The sequence below is a fragment of the Pelophylax lessonae genome (assembly GCF_965119305.1).
Source record: "Pelophylax lessonae genome assembly, chromosome: 10".
Classification (NCBI taxonomy): domain Eukaryota; kingdom Metazoa; phylum Chordata; class Amphibia; order Anura; family Ranidae; genus Pelophylax; species Pelophylax lessonae.
The window spans coordinates 19,949,104-19,965,803 of record NC_138777.1 but is presented as its reverse complement, the minus strand read 5'-3'; the positions used below and the strand labels follow the sequence as shown (position 1 = coordinate 19,965,803).

The 16,700-nt window shown below is 46.4% G+C and overlaps 1 long non-coding RNA gene across 1 annotated transcript in view; it reads right to left on the bottom strand.

Annotated features, from left to right (window-relative positions):
• Window positions 1-2,837, bottom strand: part of LOC309565142 — a 37,894-nt gene extending 35,057 nt beyond the window's left edge. Inside the window, exon 1 of the long non-coding RNA XR_014225787.1 lies at window positions 2,217-2,837. This is a non-coding gene — a long non-coding RNA (uncharacterized lncRNA). The remainder of the gene's footprint in view (window positions 1-2,216) is intronic.
• Between the last annotated feature and the right edge of the window lie 13,863 nt (window positions 2,838-16,700).

The window sequence follows — 16,700 nt, the reverse complement described above, 5'->3', positions numbered from 1 at the left end:
CCCTATACTCACTTTAACTCCTTCCCAGGATGGCTGCTGCACACTTTAATGCAGCGAGCATCGTGTCTGCTTTGGGTGGGTATGTACATCTATATCTGTCTGTCTATCTTTGTAATCTAGTGTTTCCCCTTCCAAAATTATGGTTGCCCATCCCATAATTATAATCAAAAAAAGCAATTCCAATTTAGGGGTCATACACTCCTAACCGCCATTCATCTAACCCTACACTGTCCCTTCTGAATATGTCTACCCATCCAAACCTACAACTGCCCCTTCTGATGGTATATCTACCCATCCAAACCTACAACTGCCCCTTCTGATGGTATATCTACCCATCCAAACCTACAACTGCCCCTTCTGATGGTATATCTACCCATCCAAACCTACAACTGCCCGTTCTGATGTTGTATCTACCCATCAAACCCTACACTACTCCTTCTGATGTTGTATCTACATATCCAACCCTACACTGCCCCTTCTGAATATGTCTACCCATCCAAACCTACAACTGCCCCTTCTGATGGTATATCTACCCATCCAAACCTACAACCGCCCCTTCTGATGGTATATCTACACATCCAAACCTACACTACCCCTTCTGATGTTGTATCTACATATCCAACCCTACACTGCCCCTTCTGAATATGTCTACCCATCCAAACTTACAACTGCCCCTTCTGATGGTAAATCTACCCATCCAAACCTACAACTACCCCTTCTGATGTTGTATCTACATATCCAACCCTGCACTGCCCCTTCTGAGGTTATATCTAGCCATCTAAACCTACATCTAATGTCTACCCATCCAACCCTACACTGCCCCGTCTGAGGTTCTATCTACCCATCCAAACCCCTTCTCAAATTATGTCTACCCATCCAAACCTACAACTGCCCCTTCTGATGTTATATCTACCCATCCAAACCTACACTGCCCCTTCTGAAGTCATATCTAGCCATCTAAAGCTACATCTAAAGTCTACCCATCTAACCCTACGCTGCCTCTTTTGAAGTTATATTCCCATCTAACCCAACATTGAATTTCTATCCATCCAAGTCTACACTGCCCCTTCTTATGTTATGTCTACTTATCTAACCTTACATCTGATGTCCATCCATCTGACCACACACTACCGCATCTGAAGTTGTGTCTAACCATCTAACCCTACACTACCCCTTCTGAAGTTATATCTGTCCGTTTAACTCCATACTGCCCCTCCCGAAGCCATGTCAACCCATCGAACCCTACCCTGTTCCATCTGAAGTTGTGTCTACCAATCTAACCCAACACTGCCCATTCTGAAATTATGTCTACCTATCATCAGGTTTTGGGTGTGTATTGTCAGTCCGTTCATCTAACCCTACCCTGCTCTATCTCAAGTTGTCTGAAATGTCTACTAATGCAACCCTACATCACCCCTTCTGAGGTTATGTCTACCCATGTAACACTACATTGGGCTTTAGAAGTTATTTCTGCCCATCTAACCCTACACTACCCCTTTCGAGGTCATGTCTACCCATCTAATCCTACACTGCCTCATTCTGAGGTTATGTCTCCCCTTTTGAGGTTATGCTACTCATGCAACCCTACACTGCCCATTCTGAGATCAGGTATCCCCATCTAACTCTACACCGTCCCTTCAGAGGTTATGTACCCACCTAACCCTACACTATCTCTTCTGAGGTTATGTCGACCCATGTAACCCTGCCCCTTCTGAAGTTGTGTCTACCCATCTAAGCCTACATTGTCCATTCTGAGGTTATATGCAATGCAACCTTTCACTACCCCTTCGGAAGTTGTGTCTACCCAAGTGACCCTACACTGTCCCTTCTGAGGTTATGTACCCACCTAACCATACACTGTCCCTTCTGAGGTTATGTACCCACCTAACCCTACACTATCTCTTCTGAAGTTATGTCTACCCATGTAACCCTGCCCCTTCTGAAGTTGTGTCTACCCATCTAACCCTACATTGTCCATTCTGAGGTTATATGCAATGCAACCTTTCACTGCCCCTTCTGAAGTTGTGTCTACCCAAGTGACCCTGCACTGCCCCATCTGAGGTTATGTCCTTCTCATTCCATCATTCTAAACATTTTAAGGTTATGGATATTAAGACAGTACAGAAATTTTCCACCTAGTCATCCTGAACACTGTCTAAGTCTACCATAAAGGTTCAATTTCACAAGACTCAAAGACAAGTTAAGTTCTTACTTACTTCTTGGGTCTCATGTTCTCCTCACATCTGGACGTGTTCTTCTCCATAGACGCCATGGAACAAAAGTATTGTGCAAAAAAAGATCCACATTTGCCCCTTGGTCCAGGTATGTATATAAGTTACTGTACTGAGTGGGAGGGTCACGATCTTCTACCATCCTTAACCCCCTCCTCTACCTTCTTCAACTTGTTGACGGTGATGGAGCAAAGTGATGGGATGTCGTTGGCAGGTACCCCTTTGGATCTCCTTCTTATTTGGGTACCCATGGATTTCCTTTCATTTGGAGTTTTTTTTTCTATTATATCCCGGTTCGGTTTCCCCCCCTCTCCCTGGACCACATCTTATTGGGTCTTGTGTGGTACCTTGATCCAGGACCCCCCCTCTCCCCAATCCCACCCAACACTTGCTGCTTCTCATTGGGTATCTAGCAAGTCACGATTCCAGCTCACTCTGGGTGAACTGTGACTGGAGCAGTGACGCAGGCGCCTCTCATTACTCACTTATACAGTCACGACTTGGAAATCCGTGCTGTTACCACCGAAATTACTGCTGCCACCGTTCAATTATTTAATAGGATCCCGGGCAGGCGGGCTCGTGTCTTTCTGTGTGTCTGTCTGAGGCACCTGCTGGCTCTCTGACTGCATTTTAACCCCCTTTTTTGGCTGCAGGAGGGAGCAAGCACAGCTGTAGAGGGTTTGCAGACCTCCCTGCTGCCAAGGAAGAATAAAAACATGGGGGGGTTTGTGGGTGGTGAATGGGTTATAAACCAACTTACTTGGGTTATTATTAATGGAAAAAAAAGGAAACCTCCTCCTGCTTATATGTGTTCTGCAAAGAGAGTACAACCTCCCCCTCCAACACCTCACCACCCACCCTTTTCTATAGGGGTTGCAGTATTTTTTTTTTTTTTTACTACACGTGTTGTTGCTGTTTTTTGAGAGTGTGATCCGTTTGTAAATACGACCACGCAGCCTGGAATCTCAGCAATGTACATAGTGACATCAGTGGGTGTTCAGCTTTGCTAAAAATTCCCATCCACCATACGTTTATCTGGCTGTCTGCTCTGCCGGTGCCCACTTCTGCCTGTGCCAGCGGTGGAGGAACACTGGAAGCACCTTTACCTGCCCCCTCCCCCCAATTCCTAAGCTTCCAGCACCCCCTTCAAGGTGATCTGGACCCCCCTTCCAACCCAAGCAATGATAATTTGCCGCCATTAACCCTTTGGCAGCCCCATGCATTCCTTGAGTCTCTAGCTGCGGCACCCATTGCAATGCCATCTTGGGGATCCCGCAGCTGGCAAACCCTCGGCGTTTAAAGGGGTTAACCTCACCAGCTGCTTATTCATCTGATCTGAAGAGAAGTCCCAGGGATTGCAGTCCAGGTCTGTATACGATTCTATGTGTGTTTTCTACCTATTCTACCGGGGTTCCCTTTTGCAAGATCCAAGGGTAGGGGGCTAGTCAAGCAAGCAACCAAGTCTCATTGTGTTAGTCGGTTGCTCGTTGCCCAACCTGCTTGACCAATTAAATGAGCTTCTATGTTCATCTGCCACCAACTCATCTGGAGAGGAGATGAGTAAGGAAAGCTATGAGGAAAACACACACACACACACCATCTTCAGGGAGAAGAGACTTAAATGGGGAAGAAAAGAGGTGGGAGGAGAAGCAGTCTAAATAAAGAAACCTACAGACTCACCAGCATCAAGCATAAGCCATTCAAATACAGGGCGGGAAGATGGATATTGTGTAAGGGGGACACCACGGTCTGGCAGCGCCTGTATCATTAGGTTGGTTGTTGGCTTGCATGTCTCCAGTTAAGGGTCTAGGCTTGGGCTTGCTTGGCTTCAACTTGGGATCTCTGCTGGGCTTGTTGGGATCCAGCTTGAGATCTAGGCTTGAGCTTGCTTGGTTGCAGCTTGGGTTGGTATCTAGGCTTGGGCTTGCTTGGCTCCAGCTTGGGATCAGGGCTTGGGCTTGCTTGTCTCCAGCTTGGGATCTAGGCTTGTGCTTGTCTGGCTCCAGCTTAGGATTTAGGCTTGGGCTTGCTTGGCTCTATTTTAGGATTTAAGCTTGGGCTTGCTTTGCTTTAGCTTAAGATCTAGGCTTGGGCTTGCTTGGCTCGACCTTGGACTTAGGCTTGGGCTTGCTTGGCTCCAGTTTAGGATCTAGACTTTGGCTTGGTTGGCTTTAGCTTGGGATCTAGACTTGGGCTTGTTTGGCTCCAGATTAGGAACTAGGTTTGTGCTTGCTTGGCTTCATCCTTGGATTTAGGAGTGGGAACATGATCCCCCCAATTAAATAGCTTGAATGATATGTGGGGTTGCATCACCACAGATACTGGAAAGCTTGCAATCTGCAAGCTTCAGGCTCTTATAAAAAGACTGTTTCAACCGAATGAGGTATTAACTCCTATATTTGGGCTTGCATGGTCTAGCTTAGTATCTAGACTTGGGTTTAGGAAGGGATAACAGGAGCCCCCAACGCAGCAACAAGCTCCAAAGGTTCTTACATTACAGAGGGGATTTCTGCACTACAGATCCTGGGCAGCTCCTGAGCCAGCCCCAGGTTTGCTTTCTGCTTGACAAAGTGAGGCTGCTCCAGACTGTCTGTTTTACCTGTATCGGGCACTAGCTCCTAGATTTGGGCTTGACTAAGTGGAGTTTAGCCTGGTAAACAGCTCTTTACAGAAGGGGATGAATGCATAAGGGAGCGGTGCTGGAGGCTGGAGGGGTTTCAGCACCACAACTGCTGGACAGCTCCTGGGAGCTCGGCTGCGCTTGATAGAGTGGGGCTCCTCCAGCAGAACCCGGGCGACGTCCCTTCCTAAGCAACCGGAATATTAGGAGAGTCCACAGCGCCGGTAGGCAAAGGAAGACAGATAAATAAGGGGGGGGGGGGGGGAGAGAGAGAGAGGGGGAATAGAGAGAGGGGGATAGAGAAAGGGGGGGGGGAGAGAAAGGAGAGAGAAGAGATGGGGGGTGGTTAGAGAAAGAGGATAGGAAAGGGAGGGAGAGAGGGAGAGAGAGAGAAGGAGATTGGGAGTGGGAGAATGAAGGAGGGAGAGAGACAGTGAGAATCAGAGAGGAATAAGAAAGAGAGAGAGGGGGAGAGAGAAAGAGAAGAGGGGATGGGGTGAGAAAGAAAGAGAGAGAGATAGGGGAGGGAGAGAGAGAGGAGGGAGAGAGAGAGAGAGAAGGGAGGGAGGGAGGGAGGGAGGGAGGGAGGGAGAGAGAGGAGGGGGGAGAGAAAAATAGAGAGATAGAGGGAGAAAGGAGAGGGAGAGAGAGAGAGAGAGAGGAGAGGAAGAGAGAGAGAGAGGAGGAGGAGAGGAAGAGAGAGAGGAGGGGAGAGGAAGAGAGAGAGAGGAGGGGGAGAGGAAGAGAGAGAGAGAGGGAGAGAGAAAGGGAGAGAGAGAAGAAGAGGGAGAGAGGGAAAGAGAGAGAGAGAGTTGAGGGAGAGAGAGAGAGAGAGAGGAGAGTGATAGAGAGAGAAAGGAGAAGGAGAGAGAGAAAGGAGAGGGGGGTAGAGAGAGAGAGAGAGAGAGAGAGAGAGAGAGAGAGAGAGAGAGAGAGAGAGAGAGAGAAAGGAGAGGGAGACAGAGAGAGAGCGAGAGATAGAGGGAGAAAGAAGAGAGAGAGAGAGGGAGAGCGCAAGGGGGAGAGAGAGAGAGAAAGGGAGAGGGAGAGAGGGGAAGGGAAAGAGACAATTTTGAGGGAGAGGGAGAGAGAGAGAGGAGAGGGAGTGAGAGGAAGAGGAGAGAGAGAGAGAGAGTGATAGAGAGAGAGAGAAAGGAGAGGGATATATATATATATATATATATATATATATATATATAGAGAGAGAGAGAGAGAGAGAGAGAGAGGAGAGGGAGAGAGAGCGCAAGAGAGAAAGAGGAGAGGGAGAGAGAGAAAGAAAGAGAGGAGATGGTGAGAAAGAAGAGAGAGAATGGAGTGAAAGAAGAGAGGAGAGATAGAAGAGAGGGAGAGAGCTGCAGCCTCTATTGATTCAGAGATTTAATGCTGGGAGATCCCCAGGTTCCTGCTAGAATTCCCTCTTACACATGCATCCACCATCTAGCCTTGTTGCCTTCCCAGCATAACATGCATAAGAGTAAGAAAAATACACACACAGCACCACCCAGCTAAAAATATCAAATGCAGCAAAGAAAACAAAAACATCGTTTGCCCAGCAAAAGCAATTCCATTACTTACCGTGTCTGGAAAATCTTGTGTACAGAAAGAGAGACACAGAGACAGAGAATAGAGAAAAAGGACAGGAGAAAAAAAAAGGGGAAAAAATAAATGCAACCATTGATGTAATTATTAAGTATAGGATAAAATAAAGCTTTAGCTGATGGCAAGGGCTCTCTGGTTCCTGTGCTTGTCTTTTTATACCAGTGAAAACCCAGTCTATTTCTGGCGTACAATCAAGACCGTGATGCTATTTTTAGCCTGGAAAAAAAAAAAAAAAAATCACACACACACAAACACACACAAACCACACCACACACACACACTGGGATGCACAAAGGTAATTGAATGGAACGCTGCGTCCTAGGCACACAATTGGGGCTCCCTCTATGCACCATTTTTAAGGCTGTAGTAAGATTGCAGCTGGAATATTATCCTAAGCATGAAATAACATGGAGAGCCAGCAGCCCAGTCCTACCTCTTGTATCTAAGTCTCTCCGCTTCTGCCTGTTGCAAGCCCAGAAGATTGTTGGGTGTAAAGTGTGAGTGTGTGTGTTTTTGTAATGTGTTTATTAATCAGGATTAACCCATCCTCTGGATTCTTGGGGTTTGTAGCAATGGAGGAGATGGGAGCCCCTGTCCTGACATTCCCTCTCTGCAATGTCTCTGTATAGAAGAAAAGGGGGGGGGGGCTCTGCTTCTATTTTTTTAACCTCCTCATTTTTTGTTTTTTTTTATACTTCCTCTATTTTAAGCAAGAGAGGATCTATAATTGGAGACTGGTTTCTGTGGGTGAGTTGAGGTATTTTGGGAGGGATGTCCCAGTAATCCACTACACAATGGATGAAGGGTGTGTGTGTGTGTGTGTATAAGGGGCTGGGGTGGGGGGGTAACCAGATCACACTGCAGCCTGCTTGCATCCAACCTGCTTATCTCTGGCAGCTGCGTCAGTGCTGAGCTGCTGACGTCACACACAGAGTCCCCTCTTCAGAGGATCTGCTGCCAGGGAGAGGACTGAGCACAAAATGGCTTTGGGAAAAAAAAATAAAAAGACATCCAGGCTTTACATGGGAGCAGCAGCCCAGGGGCACATGCAATGTGGTAAATGCTGGTGCCCTGTTGCCCATCCTTGCAGCCTATCTGGGGCTGTGGGATTCAGATGTGCAGGAAAAAAAAAAATCAGGCTGATCTCCAGGGGTGACACAAATAACATAATCTATAGCTTGCCTTCCTCATGTGCCCACGCACTCCACTCTGCCTCCCACGGAATCAGCCCAGATTCCCAGACAGTCAGCACAGCCCCTTCCCCCTGGACACAAATAAACAACCTCTGCTCCAAAATTAGCCCCCTGCAGGGGAGAACTGGCAAGGGGGCAAGGTGGTACATGCACCCCCACCCCTCCCCAGATTTTTTATTTTTTTTGCTAACAGTGCAAACAGGCAATGGGGTAGATTTACTAAAGCTGGTTCACTCAGAATCTGGTGCAGCTGTGCATGGGAGCCAATCAGCTTATAACCTCAGCTCATTCAATTAGGTTTGGCAATAAGACCTGGAAGCTGATTGGTTTCCTTTCAGAATTGAGACTGATTTTTGTACTCTCCAGCAGTGGCGGCACGTCCATTTGGGGCGCAGCCCCCCCTATCCATGCGTCCGGTCCCCTAATCTACACGCAGGGTGCCGGACGCATGGATTGCAATGGTTTTTTTTTTTAAGCACGTGATTAGAGCCAGAGGCTTTAATAGGCTTCAAAAGAGAGCAGGCTCAGGGCGCAGAGCAGGCTCAGGGCGCAGAGCCCTGCGCCCCGAGCCCACCCAATTGTGTGACAATAGCGAATGTATATTCGCTATTGTCACGCGGATTCTCCTCCTGGCCAATCAGGAAGCGGGTCATGAGACCCGTTTCCTGATTGGCTGAAAGGAGAAGCCATGCCATTGTCCAAAGAGGGGGAGGAGACACAGTAGACTGTGGGGGAAGCCGCTGCTGCCTGCCCACATGTCCAAGGTGAGTGAGCCGGTGTGCAGGCTGGTGTGATCGGAGGGGAGGGGTATGGTGTGTGGGCTGGTGTGGTCCTGTGGTCCGGGGGGTATGGTGTGGTCCGTTTGCCACCTCCCCCCCCCCCCTGGCCCATGGAGCCCCAGCCGCCACTGCTCTCCAGCTTTAGTAAATAAACCCTAAGCCCCCATTCACACTACCGCGACTTGTCAGCCTGACAAGTCGCGGTCCCTCCCGGTCCATTGACTGCTACAGGACCCGTTCTAATAGGAGCTACACAGGTCGCTCCGACTTAGAAAAAGGGTCCTTTTCTACTTCGGGGCGACCTGGAGGTGACTTGCATAGACATTCATTATATGAAGTCCATGCAAGTCGCGCCGAAGTCGCGGTGCACGGGACTTCACAGGTCGCCCCCGAAGTCGTGCCGCGCTAGTGTGAATGGAGTCTAATAAGTGCCTGCTTAAAGGGAATCCTCTAGGAATTAAATCTGGTCGCTGCCGCTGGTGACTTATTTTTGAAGGAGCATGCTCACGGCTGTCATCTTTATCCTTCAGTTTCTTACATTTGATATGCATATAATGATATAAAACCAGGGCTTTTTTTCAGATGGAACTTGGTGGAACTCAGTTCCACCACCTCTGGTTCAGGTCCTCTGCTCTATGCACACCACTATTACTCGTATACACAGAAGTCCGGCTTCTGTGTTTACAAGTGACAGCTTGTCTCTCAACCGCTCCCATAGATCTGATCTCCTGAGTGTTTCCCACTGAGTGTATGATAGGGACAAGAGAGATGTAGGTGCCTTGGGTGCAGTGCAGATGCTGACACCCCCACTGGATAATCTCCCCACAAGTGAGAGAGGCGGAGCCAACTACAGTGTGCAGGGAGGTACTAGAGCCGACTGGATGCTTCTGCTTAATACAGCAACAAAAGTAAGACATGTGGAAGATGGTGGAGCTTCAATGGAGGTCGGGAGAAGATGGGGGCATTGGAGGGGGGTTGCATGCAGAGGTCAGAGCCAGAGGCGTAACTAGAACCTTCAGGGCCCCGATGCAAGAAACCATGAAGGGCCCCCCAGACTCCTGGCCGGGGCCCTTCCCTTCAAGCCCGGGGCTCTTCCGACTAATCCTGGGGCTCTTTACTCTCATTGCATGGCCTTTTATTATGGTCCCGCATCAGGATCCTTTCACAAGTTCTGCAGTGGGCCCCCTTCCTGCAATCTTGGGGCCCCCCCACAGTGGTGAAATGCCAGGGCCCGGTCGCAAGTGTGACCTTTGAGATCCTAGAAGTTCACCCACTGGTTTGCTACCGGGCCCCCTGGAGCATGGGGCCCGGTAGCGATTGCAACCCCTGCAACCCCTGTAGTTACGCCCCTGGTCAGAGCTGAAGAGGGATAAAAGTGAGATTTGGATAGGGGATGCAGAGGTAAGCTGCTGTGGAAGAAGGCTGAACTCTGTACTATGTATGCAGCGCACCCTCAAAACTGCACTCTATTTGTAACCGCCCCCCAACTCTGCACTCTATATGTAATGCACTCCTGGTATTTAATGCCTCTTTAAAACCCTCCCACTGTTTGTGAAATTTAGCTATACCCATTTAATGTGGTTTGGAGAGAGTGTGTGTGTGTGTGGGGTCTCCAAGAATGATCTATAAACATCCACTACTTAAAGCATACGTATCTGCTACTCCCCCCCTCCCCCATGCACCAACATTATGGCATACGTGCAGAAACGCCCATGGTTCCTGGCGGAGCCTATCAGCACATCTGCACAAGTGCAGGTGATTTTCTGCCCATGTGAAGGACAGGGAGGAAAGGACGGAAAAGACACGGAAGGTTTTGGACCTCCCTGGTAGCAGTCTTTGGGCATGCAAGGGAAACCCTGTGCATCTACACTGAGGAAAATGGTACGTGCACAGATGTGCTACAGGGCTCTCTTAAAACCTGAGACCTGCAGCACATTTACGCATGCATAGGGGGTGGGAGGGAATTCTAGCCCTCAGCAAGCACATAAAAAAATATATATATTGTTTAAAAAAAAGGGAGGGGCGCGGAGGTAGGGCAGCACAACATGACCTTTGGAGCGAAGGTCTGCATTATGCCCCTTTCACAGGAGTGGACCGATCCCCTTTTCAGTTTTTCAGGCGGAACCGATTGGACCCTCCATTGTCCTCTATAGAGTGGCGGATGTAAACAGACATGTGTCCGTTTACACCTGCCGACATCCGATCAAATTGGGTCCTCTAAAAATAGAAATCTAGCTGATTGGATCAGATGACAGTCAGGTGGAAATGGACAGGTGCTCCATTTACACCCGACCGCCCCATAGGGGAGAATGGGCTGTGTCTGCTCTACATAAGCAGAGTGAACGCAGACCAGTCACCCGCCTGTTAAGGGGACAGATTCCCTGCTGAGCAGATGGCATCCACCCCGTGTGGAAGAGGCCTTAACCCCAAAATGTTGGCAGTATGCAAATATGTGACCTCTCGGCAGGTAGGCTGTGCCACCGAGAGGCCGCACATTTGTGTACAAATTTGCAGACACAGCTGTGCTGAGAGCGCGCGCCCTGCGGTCTCCCGGAACAGTTGCTGGCAGCTAATAGAAAGCTCCCAATCGCTTCTTGTGATCAGGAGCTTTCCAATCATGTGACCACCGTGACAGCAAATCATAAACCCCGCCCCGCCTCCTGGCATCTGAAACCCCTTAAAGGGCCAGAAGGCGCCAGCTCCAAGGGGGTAAATGGCCCTGTAATCTATTTTTCATGAAATTGTTTGTTACTGTGTTTTTCTGCCTCCTTGTAACATCCTCTGGGAGCTCATGAACCTCTCCTTTTCCCCCTATTTTCCTTTTTTGTTGGAATGAGCAGCGCACATTAGTTGCAGTCATGTACACTGCTCTATGTACACTACAAATCCCCATAGTCCATCTCGGGAGCAATCTAGAAAGGGTAGCTATGTTCGTACATACAGTGGGACCATGGAGAACGAATGTAGCCAAGACATTTGGAAGACAAGTTGAAGGAAGCTGAGAGTAATATATTGGACTTTCTTGGGTTCAGAATACATACTTGAATATAATTTTTTTAAAACCAGAGTTTAGTGTCACTCACCACGTGGGGAGGAAAGGATAACCATAACAGGCTTGAAGTTTGCAACCTCTGAAAACAAGATAGCAGTGACATCTCCCATATACAGAACCCACTACAAATACACCCTAATGCAACAATGGGGAAAAAAATAAATTCTTCGATTTTTAGGGCCTGGTCACACTCTGTTTGTGTTAACATATGTGCGTTAATGTACGTATTACCATACATTAAGGTATGCATATATATATATATATATATAGGGTAGTGTATATGCAGTATAGACCCATTCACACCAGCAGTGCACTGCAACATGCAAACTGCTGGTAAGCACTGTCAAGGGAACAATGCCAATGCATTATAATTTATAAATAACAGTTTACTTTTATATGTTTTACTTTGTTAAAAAGTCATTAAGGGGGAGATTTACTAAAACCGGTGCATTTAGAATCTGGTGCAATTGTGTATAGTAACCAATCCGCTTTTAACTTTAGCTTGTTCAATTAAGCTTTGGCAACAAAACATGAAAGCTGATTGGTTGCTATGCACAGCTACACCAGATTCTGTGTGCTCCAGTTTTAGTAAATCTCCCCCCCACAGTAACATCCATCCATCTTTACACACCGCAGCGTGTGGCAATATATTGTAGCGCATCACAGCACGCAGCACTGAAAAAGAATAATGCATGCCCAGTGCAGCCCAATGCATATGATGTGGGTGGACCTTAAAATAAAGGTACCGCACCATTTTCTTTCAATGCAGCACATCAAAATGCACAGATGGCTCACATCTGCACATTGCATGATCAAGTCTGTTATCAACTTGTTGATTATTTACCCTTAAGCCCCATTCACACTTCGCATAGTGGGAACTCGCGTTGCCTCTCACAATTTTGTCGAAGTGATTTTCACATGATTCTGCACGTCGCACATAGGGCAGCCCATTCCCTTCAATAGGCTGCCCTATGCGTGTTTGTCACCCAAAAGAAGCTCCTGATCCTTTTTGGTCGACAAGCTTCATGTGATTTTTGAAGGTGTGTTTTGTGATTGCAGCGCGATTCTGTAGCATGACAATAGCACCACATTTGGGGTTCCATTGAGAATGAATGGCCCCCAAATGAACGTCGCACGTTTTGCAGTGATTGCCAGTCGATTTGGAATTGTGGAGATTCTGCCCTCTATTTCAAATCACAAGGCATGAATGGGCCTTGCATATAGCCAGCATTGGGGATTCTGGTCATGACATTTGAGCTTCCAGGTTATCCCAGATGCAGTGGCCATGGCAAGGAGATCTCACTGACCATTGAGTTTCCACAATGAGAGAAAATTAAATGAGAACAGGAGAATACAAGTGATTCAACCAACAACAGCACAGCAGTCCAAAAATAACATTTTTTGGATGGACTAACCCAGTGATGGCCAACCTTGGCACCCCAGATGTTTTGGAACTATATTTCCCACAATGCTCAACTACACTGCAGAGTGCAGGAGCATCATGGGAAATGTAGTTCCAAAACATCTGGGGTGCCAAGGTTGACCGTCACTGGACTAGCCCTTATATATATATATATATATATATATATACATACATAAGTCATGAATGGGCCTTGCATATAGCTAGCATTGGGGATTCTGGTCATGACGTTGCAGCTTCCAGGTTCTCCCAGATGCTGTGGCCATGGCAAGGAGATCTCACTGACCATTGAGTTTCCACAATGAGAGAAAATTGAATGAGAACAGGAGAATACAAGTGATTCAACCAACAACAGCATAGCAGTCGAAAAATAACATTTTTGGATGGATTAGCCCAGTGATGGCCAACCTTGGCACCCCAGATGTTTTGGAACTACATTTCCCACAATGCTCAAATACACTGCAGAGTGCAGGAGTATCATGGGAAATGTAGTTCAAAAGCATCTGGGGTGCCAAGGTTCCCCATCACTGGACTAGCCCATATATATATATATATATATATATATATATATATATATATATATATATATATATATGTATATATATATATATATATATATATATATATATATATATATATATAACATTTTCTTTACTCATCTATACTTACCTTACCATGTTTGTAGTTGTCCTATGGTGCACAGAATTCTAACCATGTAACTATAGTAAGAGAACTTGGCTTTTCACCAACTGTGTATGCACAGCCCAGCCAGTATTCCCAGTTCAGTTGGCCTCACCTGTATGATTGCGCTCTCCCAAGTTACATAAGCCCCAGCTGATCACAATCTCTATATAATGTGACTTGAGTACATTATAAATTACCTTTATACTGACACCCGGCCTGCCTTCCAACATGGCATTGATATTGATTAGAAGTGGTGAAAGCAGGGTCCTTTAATTACTTTATTAGAAAAAAATATCAACTTTAGGGTGCAAGAAGAAGTAACAAAATAAGCCAAACTGCTGATATCCAGGATAAACATGACAAAGTAAGGACGGCTCCTGAATTTACCTTTAATATGTGTTTTGTAAAACCCGCATTCAAAGGGCTTCTTGTTGGGGGGTTTTAGACAGTTTTCATTCCTGTTATTTCATGAATAAGCTGCGGAAACTTACTTAGTTCATAATACCAAATTTACAATAAAAGAATACAAAAGGTCACTGATACCTCATTTAATAAACGCTGCAAAATATTTAATTCCAAAGATGTGGTATAGACTTGAAAGCCCATTGGTAAAAGATTGGGTAAGGAAGGTAGACAACATATATCATTTGGAAGAGCTGTACTATAGAGGTGAAAATAAATTAGAAAAATTTGTGTCAAATTTGGAAAGCTTGGAAAGAGTTTAAAAATAAAGAAAGATAAGGCAGGGGGTTCTTTACTGTCAGGCAACGCAGGGGGTTCTTCAGGGCCAGATTAACATAGGGGCTATTGGAGCTGCAGCTCCAGGCCCCTACCTTAATATAGGCCCCGGGTTGGCCATATTCACTGTTACCGCTCTTCTGTCACTTGTAAACACAGAAGTCTGGCTTCTATGCTCGCTTCCCCAGGCAGCTCCCTCAGAACCTCCCCACACAGCACGAAGGCCGGACAAGGAGGGACAGTTGCCGATGCATGGATGTGTTTATGGGCTTCAGAGACAGCATCACATGTTGAATTAGGCATGCATGGCTGCACCCTTCCTCCTCTGGGTGCATGCCAAGGCACGGCCCTTAAGGCCATTCAAAATCCTCAGCACCAAGCCCATGATGCTCTTAATCCGGCCCTGGGGTTCTTTACTGTTAGGGCTACAAGGTTGTGGAATTCTCTACCACAAGAGGTGGTTACTGCTGGAAGTATGGCTACTTTCAAAAGACTCTTGGACATACATCTCAAGGATCAGAACATTAAGGGGTATGAGAAATAAATACGTCCACACACACCTACACAGGTTGAACTGGATGGACTATAGTCTTTATTCAACCTCACCTACTATGTAACTATGTATGTGGAAGGTGGAGGAATGTAAATAGGACAGGTAAGGGGAGGGAGAGAAAAAGGTGAGAGGAAGAGAGGAGGAGGGAGCCGAGATTAAGTTTAAATGTTTGGGTAATTGGAATGGGAGGGTTGGGGGGGGGGGGAAGGTGTGTGGATATACTCACTTAAGAAGGAATGGTTTTACTATGGGATGTGTTTTATGATGGTAATGTGAAATTTGGTTTAGAGATCATTAATTGTATTAGTATTACTTGAAAAATTTAAATAAATTGATAAAACAAAAAAAATTTGCATGTTACAAAGTACATGCACGTTGCATGATTCCGTACTGTGCAACTTCCCTCTCAAGCTTTTTAGTTTTGGGTGAAAGTGCAATAAGCTTAGAGAAAGGGCAATGTGGTTACCAGTTAACACAAAAGTCCACATTTCTTGCAGGCTCAGCTCACACGAAGAAGTAATCTAAATAAGAAATCTAATGGTGGCCATACAATGGTGGCCATACATGCTTTGTTTCTTTTTTATTTTTATCCAATCGATATGTGTTTCAATTAAAAAAGCAAATAATTGCATAGCCATAGCTTTCCTACCAATCAGTTTAAACTCTATTTCGATTGTATTTGATCAAACTGAGTTGATCAGCCAGGGTGGAATTATATTGATCCTTTAGCATCGATCAGCAGCACTGAGATGCTTTGTACATGGATACGATCATGTTTCGATTGATCAGAATATGAAATGGCATGGTGGAAAAAATAAATGTGACTGATAACTTATGATTACAAGTTACCATCATATTTTAACTGTCAGTTGAAACCCACTTCCCTGAGGGTGGCATATCGATCGAATGGTTTGTCGACTATCGAATGATTATTCATAGTTACATAGTTAGTGAGGTTGGAAAAAGACATCAGTCCATCCAGTTCAACCTACAATAAGTGTGTGTGTGTGTTTGCTGTTAACCGTACATTGTATACCCCTGCATGTTGTGGTCTTTAAGGTGCCCATCTAATAGTTTTTTGAAACTATCGATGTTCCCTGCTGATACCACTGCTTGTGGAAGAGAATTCCACATGCTTACAGCTCTGACAGTAAAGAACCCTTTATGCAGTTTAAGGTTAAACCGCTTCTCCTTTAGTTTTAGTGAGTGGCCACGTGTCTTATTGAATTCCCTTTCTCTGAATAGTTTGTTCCTTATGCTATGGTCACCAGTACAGTATTTGTACATTGATATCATATCCCCCCTCAATCGTCTTTTCTCCAGAGAGAATAAGTTCAGTGCTTGCAGTCTTTCCTCATAGATGAGATCCTCCATTCCCCTAATTATCTTTGTTGCCCTTCTCTGGACTCTCTCCAGTTCCATCAGAAGAGATCGAAACAATTGATCATTATTTTAAAGCGTGTATGGCCACCCTTAGGCTCCATTTAAAATCGCGTGCGGAATTGCCGTGATTCTGCCCGCGATTCGCAGCAAAACGCGGGACGCAATGCCATTACTTGTTAATGGTATCCCAATAACAAAAGAAGATGTGTTGGGCGCTTGTGCCAACAAGCTGGTGACCGCACTGGGATAAGAACCTCTGAGGGAGGAACTTTGTGTGCATACTCCGAAACGCGTTACGTCATCACTAGTGGACGAGCGGCTTACCGCCATCCTTGGCCTGATCCGGCTCCCCCATTGGACTTCCCCGAGGTTGTGTCATCTCCCGGCTGCTGGCTTGGCCAGAGGGCGGAAGTACCACACCATCGAAGGGATTCAGGAGCCATAAGGA